The sequence below is a fragment of the Coenobita brevimanus genome, chromosome 6, assembly GCF_032717465.1.
Source record: "Coenobita brevimanus isolate Jiangsu-jjx chromosome 6, ASM3271746v2, whole genome shotgun sequence".
NCBI lineage: Eukaryota > Metazoa > Arthropoda > Malacostraca > Decapoda > Coenobitidae > Coenobita > Coenobita brevimanus.
Window position 1 is genome coordinate 58672358 of NC_136959.1, and position 17407 is coordinate 58689764.

Below are 17407 nucleotides of genomic sequence, written 5' to 3' on the forward strand. Positions count from 1 at the left end.
GTAGAAGCATGGGAGCTAGAGTGAGAGAGTGAGAAAACTGAGGTAGCCAGTGAGTGAGTGATTGAGGAAGTAGTGGGGCGAGAGTGAGTTATTGAGGAAACTGGAAGTGGGTGTCAATGAGCGACTGAGACAGTTAGAGAGAAAAAAAGAAAGAGAGTGATAGAGGAAGTAGATGAGTGAAGGCGATTGAGTGATTGAGGAAGTTGTGGGGTGAGAGTGAGTTATTGAGGAAGCTGAGAGAGAGAAAGAGAGAGAGAGAGAGAGAGAGAGAGAGAGAGAGAGAGAGAGAGCAAAAAGAAAAACAACTCATATATTTCCCGAGAAAAGAGACACCAAGAGACACAGACACAAACACACACAAAAAGAAGCCCTATAAAGAGAGTGAAAGAGAGAGAGAGAGAGGGAGGGAGGGAGGGTGAAAAGAGAGCCAGAATAATTACACCCCGGCAAATTACAGGGTGAAGTGACATGAGAGTTGAGATGAGAGTGACGATCGTGATAATTTCAGTAGGATAATCACACACATACACCCACTCACTCACTCATGTCTTCCTCCAATATCGCTGCCTGGCTGTTTCTCACATTCTTTTGGTCGCTCACATTCTTCTCGCTGTGTGTGTGTGTGTGTGTATGTGTGTGTGTGTGTGTGTGTGTGTGTGTGTGTGTGTGTGTGTGTGTGTGTGTGTGTGTGTGTGTGTGTGTGTGTGTCTGTCTGTCTGTCTGTGTCTCTGTCTGTCTGTCTGTCTGTCTCTCTCTCTCTCTCTCTCTCTCTCTCTCTCTCTCTCTCTCTCTTTCTTTCAGGTGTAATGACAGCAACCTTGAACACACAGCCAAGTGTTGTAAACCACTTAGAGAAAATGATTGCCACATCTGACGCCCATTTTTCCCCATTACTCACGTTTTAATATTTTCTTTACTGCTTTGTTAGTGTCGATTATTCTCATTTTCCTCCCATTGTTGAAGCCATGAGGAAAGTAAAACCCCCTTTATTAATTTGTTTTTCTTTGTGATTTTTTTTATTATATGTGTAAGGCTTGGGTTTTTGTGCGACCTTGTTTGGGTGGTGGCATTGTAGTATTGTTTTTCCCTGTCTCTTTTCTTTTCGTTGTTTTTTGTTCATTGTTTTGCTAGGCTATGGTGGTGTTTATTGTGATCGTGATGGTATGGTTGTGGCTGTAGTTGTGGTGGTTGTGGTGGTTTTGATTGTGCTTATGGTTGTTGTGGTTGTGGAGGTGGTGCTGTTTATGGTTGTGGTTGCTCTGGTCGTGGTGGTAGTTGATGTTGTTGTGGTTGTGACAGTGTCCATAAAAGACATCAGTAGAATTCTTCCTTCCCCCCCCCCCCATGACCAGCCGCCACTCTCTTTTCACATATCTTCTTTGTCCAAACAGTCATCCTTTCCACCCATCCACTCATCCACTGTGCATCTCCGAAACACATCAGTATCATTCTTCAGTAGACATTTTCTCTTTATATTCCTCCATCCTTTTACCTCCCACATTCCCCAATTTCCTCCTTACCCCTCACTCCCCATCAGTCCGCCAGACCCATTCATCTCCTTCCCATTCATTTGCCTGCCTTCGAAACGCATCAGCCCCACTTCTGCACATTCTTCAGCCTCTCATATTCCTCTTCTTGGAAACCTACATCGTTCTACCCCACACCATCCTTGATTCACATCCTCTCCTTCTGTCCACGTCAGATTTAACCTCACTTACCTCCAGCTGTTCGGTGTGCAGCTCTTAAAAAAAAAAAAAAAAAAATAGTACCATTCTTTCACAAGCTCTTAAACCTTCCACATTCTTCTTCTTTCAAACCAAAATCCTTCTACCCCACCTCTCCCCCCCTAATTCCCCTCCTTTCCTTGTGTCCACTTCACAGCCCCCACCCCAATCAACCACTCACTCACCAATCCTACGTCCTACTTACAGACCCCTTTCACACCCATGATTACCCATTACCCACATCCTCTACACGCAACCCTTCACTCACATCCCCCCACACCCTACCAATCTTTAACCCCCCTCCCCTCGACCGTCTTTAACCCCACCCCCTACCCCCCTCCTTTAATCCCCACCCATCCCATCCTCCACCTTCCAGTCCCACACTAACAGGGCCTCATTTGCACCATCCATCGAGACCAAACCTTGTCTCACATCTAGTTCACACATTAAGTTTACAGTCTGTATTAATTTACAGTTACATCCTACATCAGCACTTAATTCCACAACATAAATTAATCTACAGCTGCAGGCTAATTTTCGCAGACCCCATGGCCATGCAGCTTCATTTAACATCAAACCCTGTTACATAACCAAGATCATACTTAGCACTTTCAGGTTCTTGTGGCCCACTTTCTACTGTCATTAGCTGGGATAAACTACTAGAGTTGCTCCTACCGTGAGAGGTTTGACTTTGACACAAATTTAGTCACTACTTTCCTCATTAGACTTCCATTCAGTCATACCCTCATCCATCAGTCATCAGTAGCGTATAGAATTAATGTTTCCTATATCCTCACCTCCACTCATCAAATCCTAACCCACATTCCATACCATACGTTGTCTTTTTTCGCATTAACTCTACAACAAATTTAGTCAGCCTCTAACCTCAGTGGACTCCCTTTCACTCGTCCTTGATCAGTCATCAGTATCGCATAACATCTTTCTCTAACTCGACACGTACACCCATCCAGTGCCTCCCATCTCCACCAGAACACCCTGGTACTAAATCCTCTTCAGCTTTTTCACTGCACCGTTCTCGTGCAACTCTTAATTACTCGTATAGCCTCCCACAGTTGCCTTCCCTTTCCTTCATCCTTCTCTCCTTCTCAGCCCTTCTCTATTCGACTCTTTCACTAAGACCCCCTTCACATCATGTTATGAATTGCCCTGACAGAGCTTCACCCAGGCTCTTTTGCAACTCAGAATCTCTACCCGACAGCCCAAGACTCCTTATCTATCATCATCATCATCATCACCACCACCACCACCACCACCACCATCTTCAGCAGGAGCGTCTTGTAATCCACCATAGGACGAAAGCCTTTACTCTTATTCTCCTTTCTGACCCACTGCATATTTGCCTGTTCCATCCCACCTCGGCAGATTTGCGAATTTAATCTCGTCATCTTGCCCTCTGTCTGTTCTTCACTCTACTGTATTTCTGATCTGAGTTGCCACTCCTCTACTCGTGCTGTCCATCTGCTATTTTTCCGCGCCAAACGTGACCAGCACATGTCCATTTCTGCCTTTTTATTGTGGTGATTATATCGTCCTCTGTACTTTCGGCAGCTCCCTGATCAAAGAGGCTGTCTCCTTATCCCTCCATGTAATTCGTAACATCATGTACTGCTTCCATTCTGTCTAGATTTTGTTAAACTTTCGACAGTTTCATTCCTAACAGGTAAGCTTTATCTCACATCTGTCTTGCGTTCACCAAATAATTTACCACATTCACTTTCACATCAGCTCTCCCCACTCCCCTCCATTCTCCTCACTCCTCCTCCCTCTCTCCCCTTGCCCTGTCCCCACATCCCCCTCCCACCTCATCACTCCCCCTTCTGACGTCCCCACTCCAGAATTCTCATCCGGATCCCTTGCTCTTTCCCCGCTCCTCCTGGTCCCTTCTCATTCCCCTTGCCCTCTACTCACTCTTCCTGGTCTCTCCCCATTCCTGCTCTCTCTCCATTCCTCTTGCCTTCTCTCCACGCCCCTACTCTCTCCTCAATCCTCCTGCCCTCCCCCTCTCCTCATGCCCTCTTCTCACTCCTACCCACTCTCCACTCCTCCTACCCTCTCCCCACTCCTGCCTATCTCTTCCCCCGCTCTTCCTCTCCCACCCCCACGCCTTCCCATCCACCAGTAACCACCCCGCAATGACTTTCTTCCCTGAGGCCACGTCGGAAGTGCGTCTCTTCCCTAATGGCCCCATCCACGTCCCCCTACCATGTCTGTTTACTTCGTCTGTTTATACCTCGACTTCTGTTCCCCCATCTCGTCTGTTGGCTCCCTGGACTTATGTTCCCCCTTCCTCGTCTGTTTACCTCCCCACTTCTGTTCTTCCTCCTTCGTCTCCTCTACTCCTCTACTTCCGTTTCCCCCACTTCGTCTGTTTACTATCTCAACTTTTCCCTCAGCTTCATCTGCTTACTCTTTTGACTTACGCACGTCCTACTTTGTGTGCGTACTTCTCTACTTCTCTTCTTCCTACCTCATGTGTTTACTATCTTGACTTCTCTTTCCCCTACCTTGTTTGTTTACTGTCACGACTTCTGGTCCTCCAACTTCGTCTGTTTACCCCTCAGCTTCTTCCTCCCACTTCGTCTGCTTATTATCTCGACGTCTCTGCTTCCTACCTTGTCTGTTTACTGTCGACTCCTGTTCCTTCTAGCTGGTCTGTTTACTGCCTCAACTTCTGTTCCCCATCCTTATCCACCCTTCCCCATTCTATTCTGACAAAGAAGCAGAGGCAGTGGAATGGTAGACGAACTTCTGAACCTAATAGTTATTTCACCTATTTTTCTCCAAGCTTTCAGTGTCTCTTCTTTCCCGTCCCTCTCTTCCTTTCTCCCTCCCCCTCTCCCTCCCTCTCCCCTTCTTTTCTCCACTCTCCCTCCCTCCTTGGCCAACCATATATCACTGAGCCAACTACTGTGCGTGTACGTAACCCGGCAAAGCACCTCTAATACAAGCACAAGGATATAACGTTGCAGATCCGAATAACAACAGTGTCACCGTGGCTAACAGACGCGAGGGAAGTGAAGGCCAATTATCCATATGTCATATTTATAAAGCATCCTAACAAATTCACAAGCTAAGCAAATCTCCACAACAGCCTACTTGTTATCGTAGATCATTTTGTTCCCCGTATTTTATTATTTTTCTGTTCACTCTAATTTGGTAGTAAAGTGTGAGGTGGCTGTATGAGTGAAGATCAACGCATAACCAAGCAACCTTATTCACTGCTTAAGCTCAGAAGACGTAATAAATACTTCCCATGGTTGCTTAAGTAAGTGTGTGGAGTGCTGAGTGCTGTGGGGTGTGTAATTTAGTCTTGCTGATGTCACACACAAGCTGAGCCCCTGATTTATGGTTCCCCTGGTCGATGGTCTGTGCACTGAGTCGACACCCGCGTCTGAGAGTGGAAAATTACAGTCTAGCTTACTATTTATTTAACCTCTATCTGTTGCAAGGTGCGTTAATACTGGAGGGGGTGGCAACGGACAGATCGCCTCCATGTCACTCTGAAATCCATGTCACTCTGTCCTCCGTGTCACTCTGTCCTCCGTGTCACTCTGTCCCCCATTTCACCCTGTCCTCCATGTCACTCTGTCCTCCATGTCACCCTGTCCTCTATGTCACCCTGCTTACTCACCTGTGTATATCCCACAGTCATAGATACACAGGCTACACAGATCTTTCCATCCCTCCCACATGCCCTAATAATAACTTACTCAATTTTAAAAACGAAAATAATACAAAAAACATGATCGCAGTGGAGGTGTTAAGAGTGTCTGTAAATACCCTTCCGTCCCACATGCTCTTAATAATAACTCACAAAATACTTGATCGCAGTGGAGGCTCCTAATAATAACTCACGCCCTGATGTCGAAATTACCACGGCCTTGTGATGCAATTTCCTAGGGCAACCACTTTACTTCCCATCACATCACGGCGGAGTTTATGCTTGGTGGGGTAGGGGGCCATGGGGAAGGGGAGAGAAGAGGGGGAAACTGGAGAGAGAGAGAGAGAGAGAGAGAGAGAGAGAGAGAGAGAGAGAGAGAGGGGATGATAATGGAATAATGTGACAGTAAAACCTAACTTCACTTAATCCAATCTACCGTACCCTCTTGTGACTTTATGTAATCAAAAGTTAAAAATATGTCCAACTGTTCGTTGCCTACTAGCACAAGAGTCCTCACCTGCTTGATGACCTTATACCACTAGGCCACCAGGCTAGGAGGACACTTTCTCTGACCTTAGCCAAAAATGGGGGAAACACAGGGAAGGGGAAACTCTATAATATCCCACCCAGAATCCGACAGTAAATTTTATGCCTGTCTTTCACCGTATCCTGTATATGGAGAAGACACTGCAACACACTACTTAAATTTCGTCTGTGAACTTTGGCGTCCCTTTCACCGCATCCAATATAAGGGAGAGAACACTACAGACTTCCTAGCCACAAACACGTCTAGTCTCTCAATTTGTCTGCCATTAAATGATTGGTGGGATAAGATGAGAGGAGAGAATACACTCCTTTTACTCTAACATGGTCAAAAATTGCCCTCCTTGCGTCTTGAATGTTGAGTTATACCAATAGATTACGGGTTGAAAGTGGTGCTGGTCAGGAAAAATGTGGGGAAAAAATATTAAGCCGTTGTATTATCTTATTCGACCACTCAGTAACGTGAAATAAGGTGGGAATGGACGTAAATCTGGGCCAGGTTAAAGTGAAAAGAGTATAGCAGGGATTTTCCGTTGCTGAATATCTCGTCTGTCGGTAGTTAGAATGATAAAAGTGTGGCAGAATTGATGAATGAGATGGTAATGACGATGTGGCTTGTAACTCTTTGACTAGCAGGGTAAAATAGCTGATGATGTGATTTCTAACTCTGACTAGTAGGGATTTCATGAGAGTGTATAACGCACGCCAGAATATTACACCTATGAGAAATAACTGGTAGAACAACTATATGAAAAGTCAAGTATCAGGGTGAATAAAATAACTCGAGTGCATCCGTGAAAGTGAAATGGTTCGTGGAGATAGTGCCATTGCCTTCACCACTCTTTGTCCAGGGCTTCCATCTCCTTGTGTGTGTGTGTGGGAGGGGAGGGTGTTAGATCCCCTGGTGTGTGTGTGTGTGTGTGTGTGTGTGTGTGTGTGAGAGAGAGAGAGAGAGAGAGAGAGAGAGAGAGAGAGAATTACACCCCTTGCCACGACTAACACCACACCTTGTTAGACACGCTCACGCCTCTCCAGCCAACCCGGCAACCACCTCACCGTTTCGCTATCACTACGGCATTATCACCATTAAGCTCGTTAGGTCAGGATTACCTCTGCCAGGATACCGTTGGCATACTCAGAATTTTCGGCTGTGACGTGAAGCCTACACGTGGCGGCATTGCGTTCCTTGGGTCGATCGAAGCAGCTGCGGCGTCCACTAGGGAGCCAAACCTCATCATCTTTCCCTGCAGCTCACCGTGGTTAAGGACCCTGATCCAGCCCTGATGAGGCGCTGTCTGTCACAGTGGGTACCGGATCCCTACGTAATGTGGGTGTTTTGCTGTACCTGTAGGACGGCCCCGCAGAGGCACTTGCTTACCTGTGGTAAACTTGTCTGCTCGGACTGACAAACCCGGATTAAGCAACAACAAATTGGAATTTTCACTATGCTCTTTTCGCCGACAGAGATCCCTAACCCCTTTTAACTCAACTGATGGCCAGGTGTAGTCAGACTGGAGGGTTTATTTGACAAGTAACCATGGGGACTCATCGAATTCCATGGAACCACGACATAATATTGAAGTTGTGAGAGTGGCCTAGTTCCGTCAGCTGAAAACAAACCAACTGTATAGTATTCAGCGGGTTAATTCTCCCGGTCGTTTACGGGGCCTTACGGTTAAATAAGAGGGGTCATTTAGCGATTACCGTATTGCAATGGAGATCCTCTGTGTCCAACCGTGAAACCAATTTGCCGACTTCGTTTCAGACGGGAGAGAGATTAACTAGGAGGAGATATCATGGTTCTCTCTCTCTCTCTCCCTCTCCTCTCTCTCTCTCTCTCTCTCTCTCTCTCTCTCTCTCTCTCTCTCTCTCTGTCACACACACACACACACACACACACACACACACACACACACACACACACACACACACACACACACACACACACACACACACACACACACACACACACACACACACACACACACACACACACACACACACACACACACACACACACACACACACACACACACACACACACACACACACACACACACACACACACACACACACACACACACACACACACACACACACACACACACACACACACACACACACACACACACACACACACACACACACACACACACACACACACACACACACACACACACACACACACACACACACACACACACACACACACACACACACACACACACACACACACACACACACACACACACACACACACACACACACACACACACACACACACACACACACACACACACACACACACACACACACACACACACACACACACACACACACACACACACACACACACACACACACACACACACACACACACACACACACACACACACACACACACACACACACACACACACACACACACACACACACACACACACACACACACACACACACACACACACACACACACACACACACACACACACACACACACACACACACACACACACACACACACACACACACACACACACACACACACACACACACACACACACACACACAAAGCGTTTCCTCTGATAACTGGCCGTGGACGCGATAACAGTGGATTGGAGCTTAGCGGAGGGATCACGAGCCAGCCTCTATCATGACACATCAGGGTCGGGGAAACTGATGACATAATATTAGGATCAGGGGGAAACCGCGTCACAGGGAAGGGGGAACTGGGAGAGGGAAGGGGGAACTGGGAGAGGGAAGGGATTGAGAGGGGAAAGGGGGAAGGGAAGGGAAGGGGAGGAGAGGAGAATGGGGAAAAGGAAAGGGGGATGGAGGGGAGTGAAGGAGGGTCTGGTGGGGAAGGAGGAATGGGAGGAGGAGGGACGATAGAGGGGGAACAGGAGGGTGCTTTTCATGATCTTACTCTTTTTCGTATTATATTTTCTATCCTTCTATTCCTGGATGATCTCCTTCTTGTATTTTCTGGTTCACATTCGCTACACTGATGAAAAAATTGATGACATTAGGATCTGAAAGGTGAGGGGAAAGAGGAGCGATTTTTACCGGGCCCAATGCTGTAATATAAGTGGATGGCGCCCACTCCATTTATTGATGATAAAAATAATGACGTGATATTAAGATAAGGGGGCAGGGCATGTCACAGATGAGGAGGGAGGGGGAGGCTATGGAGGAGAGAAGTCAGAGGAGTGATTATTTTTTACTTGGTTCCATTGCTATTTCTGGATCCTATTTATGTTTCTGGATCCTACTGCCAATTCTGAATTTTGCTTCTATTTCTGGATCCTGTTTCTGTTTCTGGATTCTGCTTTTATTTCTGGATCCTACTTTTATTTCTGAATCATACTCCTATTTTAGACCCTCAGTTATCCTTTTCTGTGGGAATGTAATTGTATCAGCCATAGGAGACTTCTTAGGGGATCTGGGGATGTCCTTCCAACACCTCCGTTTATGATGATGATGGTTATGGTGATGGTAGTGATGAGCTCAGCCTGGCGCCGTGTGATGAGTTAGTGTAATTGATGATAATGATGATGATGATCCACTCAGCCTGGCGCCACGGGATGAGGTAGTGTGTGCCGGGTCTGACGCTTATCCTCGGCCATTACCGTTTCACTCCCCGCTTTTCAACCCTCTCATTTATCTATCCCCTCCTCATTTATCTATCCCCCACCCTGCTATCTCCCGTTTTCTTTTGTCCCTCTCGAAAATTGGGTAGACTTTGGCGAATGACCACGGTGAAATCATTTTTCGATTTAAACCCGCTTATTGCCGTCTCGGTTTTTCCAGGTGTTACTTAACCCCGGCAGGTATCTCCAAGCTCTGTCACCTTTTGCAGAGTTCATGCGCTGGGACTCTCCATTATTTCTTTAGACAGTGTATTATTTCTGTCTCCAGACAATATTCTTCAGGTAAAGGGAGGTCTGTGGCAATGAAAGGAGATATTCTGTATATTAATACCTGCAGTAGTTATTGTAGCCCTAGATTAATGTAAATAGAAACACAGTAAATTGCAGGTTGAAGTTGCCCCTGTCCTACAGTCCACTATCTTCTCTTTCGGTTGATGGGGAAGGAGCTGAAGGACATTTGAATAACCTGGCAGCGCCACCTCCCAGTTATATTGGTACCACCACATGAAGGCCTCCTTTCCAGAACCTCTATACTTTAAAATGGCTGATTTAGCACAAAATTTTCCAGAGTCTCTAGAATAATACTATAATTTATTTTTTACGTAGAAAACAAAATACAAATACGATATGACTGTATTAAAGAACAGACTCATACAAATGATAAAAAACGAGAATCTTTAGTCCTCCCTCACTAAAATATTCCACATCTTTTTCAATATGCATCACATTTACTTTGCAATTAAAGAGGCTTCATTCAATAAAGTAATTACTGCCATCTTGTGGGGCAAATTCTCGGTTTAAATGATACGGAACTCAGTGTTATGAATTGAAAATAAGAGCCTTGCAACCCAGCAGGAAGGAGGTGACTATCTCAGCAAACCAGACTTCCTATCCGCCCCTGTGTGTGTGTGTGTGTGTGTGTGTGTGTGTGTTGCAAGGGAAGACGATTTCACACTTGCGTCCCTGTGTTATCTATGCATCAAGACAGTGATTCCTCGCCCAGTTATTGAATTTACGCGTGCCTCGCCATTTTGCCCACTTCCTCATTTTGCAGTTCTTTGAGCCTCGTGATACTCATGAAATTACCCCCACTACGCGAGCTTCATAACCTTCTGGCGTCTCTGAGTTTCTTGAAAAATAAAATCGTCTGCAATAACTGGAATAAATAAAAGTGTTTAATTATCAGACACAATATAAATCGGCTTTTGTTTTATGTTTCAATGCGATTTTTCTCTAAGCTGAATAAAATCGTCTGACTTTAGCCGGAAGGAAGCACAACATTCGTAATTCTAGGATGGAACATCTTTTTTTTTTTTTTTTTTTTTTTTATTTGCTGATAGTTTTTTTTTTTTTTAACAGAATAAAATCGTCTAATGTTAGCTGGATTAGAAGACAGTGTTCGTAGTTTGAGATGGAAGAGCTAGAAGTAGTAGTAGTAGTAGCTGCAGCAGCAGCAGTAGTAGTAGTAGATACAACGCCTGGCTCATATGAATATGAACCCGGTGGACGGCAGGCTAAAACACCCTTTTTTCCACAGTCCACCATCTTCCTTTCGAGGGATGGATGGGCGGGGATGGGGGGAAGGAATTTGGCAATGTTTAACCAGGCAGCTCCAACGCCTGGCCAAGTCGGTGTCACCACATGAAGGCGTTCCTCTCCAGCACTGAAAGAACTAACACACGTGAAATAAGGCGCCTTGCCCTAGAGGCCCGGGTGAGAGGGTTGATAACTAGAGTGAGGTGAGTGACGTGCTGGTAAAATGCACGTCTTCCTCCCCAGACTCGCCCATACCTTGTTCGTATCCCGCCGCCCCTGTAATCAAGCTCATTTGAACTCCCTTCTCCACGATGACGTCTCTGTTCCTTTTACAACTGCGGAGTAACTATTGAGTACATTGGAAGACTCTCTCGTCGTGAATGGAATAGGTATCTCCATATGCTCCATAAGTAATATATTGTCTTTATTTTCTTCTTGCCACCGACACGCGATAACGCATAGACTAGGGATTCATATGCACCACCTCGCCTAAGTGGAGTGAGGTGGCTAAGGATCTGCTAAAATGCGCGTCTTTCTCTCCCGATTCTCCCATACCTTGTTCGTATCCTTGCAAATGCGATAAATCTTACTGAACGCGTTGACTTCAAGGGGTCTGTTTTAAGATGAATAAAATAATTTGACTGTAGCTTGAAAACGATATTGAAAAGACGTTGTTTAACTGAAGGTATTAATGGAAACGTCATAACTCTTTACCTAGACGTATCTCTAAGTTGACTAACGTAATCTAGTAGAACCACGAATAAAACAGAGAAGATCGTAATAACTGGACCAAGATGGCTGAGGTGTTGGGAAAGTGGTCACCTTCCTCTCCTGATCCACCCGATACCTTGTTCGTATCCCGGCACACCTGTAATCAAGCTCATTTTAATATTCGGCACCTCCCCGTGTCCTCATCGCCACCTCGTCTTGTTCATGAGTTTTTATCCTGCCGGCGTGCACAAAGGCGACCCACTCCCGTTTCCCACCTAGAATATGAAAACAAGAAATTGGATTTATCTGTCCCTTCCGGTTCATGAAAGAGACCGAGAAGATTCACAGGAAAGGGGTGTGTGATGAGGTAATGCCCGCCCTTCCATCCAGGTAGAGAAAAAAGTTAGAAAAAAAAAAGGGGAGGTAAAAAAAATAGAAAATACTGCGTTGGATCGCGTTTCGTGGACTACAAAATTGGGAAACACAAACTCGCAATTTGCCAGGAACCCTGTGTGTGTGTGTAATAAGCTGCATTACTGAGGTGTGATGGCTGTGTAGGGAGGAAAGGAGAAGAAGGAGAGAAGGATAAAAAGCGGGAAGAAGAAAGGATACGTTGATATAGTTTTTCCATTTCCCGTTGTTCCTTCGTCAGGTATGAAGGGAGGAAGTGGGAGGAAGAAGAGAAGAAAAAAACAATAGGAAGAATGGATACACTGATATAGTTCTTTCTCTTTCCCACTGTTCTTTCCTCAGATGTGTAGAGGGAAGAACAAGATAATTAAGCAAGGTAAGAGTTGAGCAGAGGGTGTTGCAATGGTTTGGGCATATGGAGAGAATGGATAATGAGCAATTGGTGAAAAAGATAACTAGATCTGATGTGAGAGGTGTAAGACTGAGAGGAAGACCACGAATAGGATGGATGGACAGTGTGAAGAGAGCGCTGGATGCGAGAGGGATGTCTGTTGAGCAAGGAAGAGTGGCTGTGCGTGACAGAAATAAATGGAGAGAAATTGTGAATGAATAAGTGATGACGCAGCCCTGAGGGGATATTCTCCCGCATTTGGTCTGATCAGCTAGTCAGGTCAGGTGCGGGTAAGGGGGTGGGTCTGTTATGATGTGGCAGGGGTAAACCAGTTCTGCTGTCGGGCCCTGCTGTGGATGTCACTGCTTGCATTGCGCAGTTGACCCTTGTGCGGTGTGATGCGGTGAGGATCTGTCCGTTCTCCCCTTTGGGGCTAAGATGCGAATGAATGTGTTTGAATGGATGAGTAAATGGAGAGTGAGTCGTCCTGTCTCGGCTACCTCCCTTTCCTTGGGGGAAGCAGCCTAGGTATATAGATAGATAGATAGAATTCTACAACGCCTTGCCCTTACATTGGTCTTATTAAACTCAGTAAATTCAGAGAGAGAGAGAGAGAGAGAGAGAGAGAGGGAGGGAGGGTGATACGCTAATTTTGGTTCTTCTCTTTCTCGTTGTCCCTTTGTTTGGAGTGAAAGAGAGGAATAATAAAGGGAAAATAATAAACCAACAGTGAACTTAAAGGATGGACTTTAATAGAGGACTTTTGCCGCTTTCTCAGTTTTCCCATTCAGTGTGTAGGAAGGATGGGCACACACACACACACACACACACACACACACACACACACACACACACACACACACACACACACACACACACACTGCTCTGCTATGGCTCTTCCCCTTCTCCCCGTCCATGTCTAGCAAGATGGGTAACACGGAAATTAAAGGGTTTTGCTTCCTCGCATTCCTGGCCATATCTTTTTCCTTTACTATTTACGACGGGTGTGGGGAATTGTGTGATTCTCCGTGCTCTCGTTCTCTCATATATGTAACTTCACTCGTATACTCAACTTTATAAGATGTATTTTCCATAGTCTGTATGTATCGTTGTAATATGCTGTTCTTCGGCCATCTGATTCATTTCATACACTCAGATTCGTAAGCGTAGATATCGGTAATTTGTGGGTGACTGTCTTGTTCTTTGGTAATCTGATCCACTCGTATTCTGAGCTTGTTAGACGTTTATTCATCAATTTTGTGCGTGATGCTGGTATACGTAAACAGATTCTATCACATACGAAGCTTGATTAGTTTATTTACCTCTCTCTCTCTCTCTCTCTCTCTCTCTCTCTTTTATCTTCAGTGGCTGTCTGTACCGAACTAACCAGAAGAACTTTGCATCAACAGAACTGGGAAATTTTGAAGCACCTTCCTTTTCATAACCTTCTTTCTGACCGTCAACATGAGTAGGACGATCTACTGGCAATCTTCTTACGTTTCTTCCATATGCTTCGTCATCTTCCTTTCGAAATACCGGTTAACTGTTTGCTTTTGCTTTAGATAATATGTTCCAGGCTTTGACCATGTGTAGCGCAGATCTTTCCAAACTGCCCTCATCTTTTCTGTCCTTCTGTCTGTGGCTTATCTCTGGTTCTCTCTCCAGTCGTTCTATAGCTGTGGTTGTAGTGGTTATTGATATTCTAAAGCTGTCGGTTCACCATCTCTCTTCCTCCTGTTCATTAGCGACTCCCTCTGTACTGATGAAAAGTTAGAGAAGGAAAGCGGTAATTATTATTATTATTATTATTATTTTTATTGTTATTATTACTTAATTTATGTTAGTTCCATTTATTTACTTGATTAATACCGCAACCATTTTTTGCCCATCCGAACTCACCAAAAGCGAGGAAAGCAGCACAACCCGTATGACTTGTAGGACGATAATTACAGGTGGGCGCACAGGTAGCCTCTCAACACAGGCCTTAAAAACTGGCTGATATTAGAGGGGAAATTCTTAGAGGCTGTCTGCATTCTGGCGGGTTCCTTGATTAAACTGCCACTCACCTATTCATTTTCGCCTTCAATCAACAATTTCCTTTTATTGATAGGTGGATTGAGATAGTCTGTTATTTCTCTCTCCCTCCCTCTCTTTCTCTCTCTCTCTCTCTCTCTCTCTCTCTCTCCCTCTGTCCAATTTTGCGGTTCATCTCTAAAAATAAAGTGCTGGAGAAGTGGAAAGTAATGATCGAAGTGTTGGTGGAGGCGGGGTAAAAGTGACGATGGATTATGTTGAAAAAATGAACCAATATTTAAAGATAGACGTAAGTTTCTTTTTTTTTTCTCTCTCTCATTTTTTTTGGGTGTTGGTAAGTTAAATCAGAAAATGCAGTCGACTTAGTACGTAGCTTGTTTTTATTTTCTTTGCATATTTAATTTTTTTCGTTTTTTTTTTTTTTTTATTGAGTGGATACTCATCACGTCTTAAATATATCAGATAATGAAGGTACTGTGTAGGCTTTATATACATGTATACTGTGAATATGTATACACTTACAGGGGGTGAGGATTATGTCGAGAACTAGCGCTGGCTATTCATATACTGTATACTTTTCGTTATATGTTTCTATGTAATTCTTTTTTTTTTTTTTTTTTTACAAGCAGGTGATGGATTGTGTTAAAATATATAGGACAGTTTATAGATGCCTTGTTTAAGAAGCGGTTTTGGCGGACAGATTAAAAAGTTGGGTTGAATTAAAAAAAAAAGTGGATGATGGAAAAGTGCCAAAAGACGCTGATGAGCTGGTGTAGAAAGTCCGGTGATAATGACAGAGTGAGAGATGATGGGCAGAGAGAGAGAGAGAGAGAGAGAGAGAGAGAGAGAGAGAGAGAGAGAGAGGGAGTTGCACCTTCTTCCTTCGTTCCTCTCTTTTCTTAATTTTCATCACCTCTCTTATTCTACCTGTTTTTCATCTTTTCCTTCCCGTTTCTGCTTTTCTCTTCCTTCCTCTCTTGCCTTCCTTCCTCCTCATCATTTCTTTTATTCTCCTTTCATGTTTCCTTCTCTCTTTCCTTCTCTTTCTCGTTTCTAATTATTCTTCTTTAATTTCTTCTATTTCTTACTTAGCTTATTGACCTTCTCACTTTCTTTCTTCTTGTCATCTCCAGTCTTCATATTTTTTTGTCTGTGTTTCTTCTTGTTTACATCCCTCTTCGCATCTTCTGGTCTCATCTTCCTATTTCATTTCTCCCTTTTCATCTCTCTCTCCTTTTTCATTTCTTGCATTCCATCGTTTTCTCATCCCTCATCATTATTCTCTCATCTTTTTCTCATCTCTCAAGTTCCTCCTCTCATCTTTTTCTCATCAATCATCTTTCTTCTCTCATCTTTTTCTCGTCCCTCATCATTCTTCTCTCATCTTTTTCTCATCTCTCAAGTTCCTTCTCTCATTTTTTCCCCATCTTTCGTCTTTCTTTTCTCATCTTTTTCTCATCTCTCATCTCTTTCTTCTCTCATCTTTTTCTCGTCCCTCATCATTCTTCTCTCATCTTTTTCTCATCTCACAAGTTCCTTCACTCATCTTTTTCCCATCTCTCATCTTTCTTCTCTCATCATTTTCTCATTTCTCATTAATCATCTTTCTTATTTTTTTTTCTCACATTTTCCTGCCTTCATCTTCCGCACAGCAAAGGCGTTAATGATACACCTTTCTGTTTGGATGCTGAGGCAATTTCCTCCTGAAGATCATGCTCTGGTTACCAAAAGCCCTTCATCACACTCTTGTTTTTGCTTAATTTCTTCACCTTGATAAAAAGTAGTCTAACACTTATTCTAAAATTTTAAGTTAAGATGTTGGCTACTGAATATACTGTAACATTTCATTTCTTATTTTTTTTTTTTACTGTAAAGCTTATCGCAGGCTTTCCTTTATCAGCTCAATAATCTTTTTTTTTGTACCTCCTTGGATTCATGAAAAAAGTGCATTAAAGTTAACTGTATAATTTGTAAATCTGATGCTGTTTAATATTTCATAGCTTTAAGTTTTTATTATTTATTTATATATATATTTTTTGTCATTCCTTTTAACCTTTTTGTTATGGTAACGTCTCTCTTCATAAATAGTTCTGTTTAGTACTACACGATTTATTCAGCTGAAGTTAGGGGATTATGCAAGGCGATCTCCAACTCTTTTTATAAAAAAGTTTCTTCTAAGTTAAGTAAATCCCATTATAGATAGAAAAATTGAAGTAATATAATATACACCATCTAAGAATTCCACATCCCTTTAGCACAAAATCTTCCTCTTTTTCTTCCACCTTCCATCCATCCATCATTCAGTCACCTACAGCTTCTGGAAACCGGTTTTTTATCCTCCTAAATACTTCCACTTGATTTCCCTCATTTCATACACATCTTCCTTCCTTCCTTCCTTCTTTTTCTTCATTCCTTCCTCCCTCCTTCCCTTCCTTCCCTCCCTTCTTTTGATTCTTTCTTTGTTCTCACCCCTTTGTCTCCTCTGCTTTTCTCATTTTTTCTTCCCATTTTTCTCTTGCGTTCCTACCTCGCTCCCTCTCTTTCCCTTCATCTCACTCCCTTCTTCCTCCCTCTCTCCTAGCTCCACCCTCTCGCTCTTTCTTCCTCTCCATCTCTCCCATTTCCCTCCCTGTCTCCCAGCTCCTCCCTGCCAAAGCCATCTGTTCCGCGGGAGATGCTGGCCAAGATAAGCAACACCTAACTGCTAAAGATGACAGGGAATTAC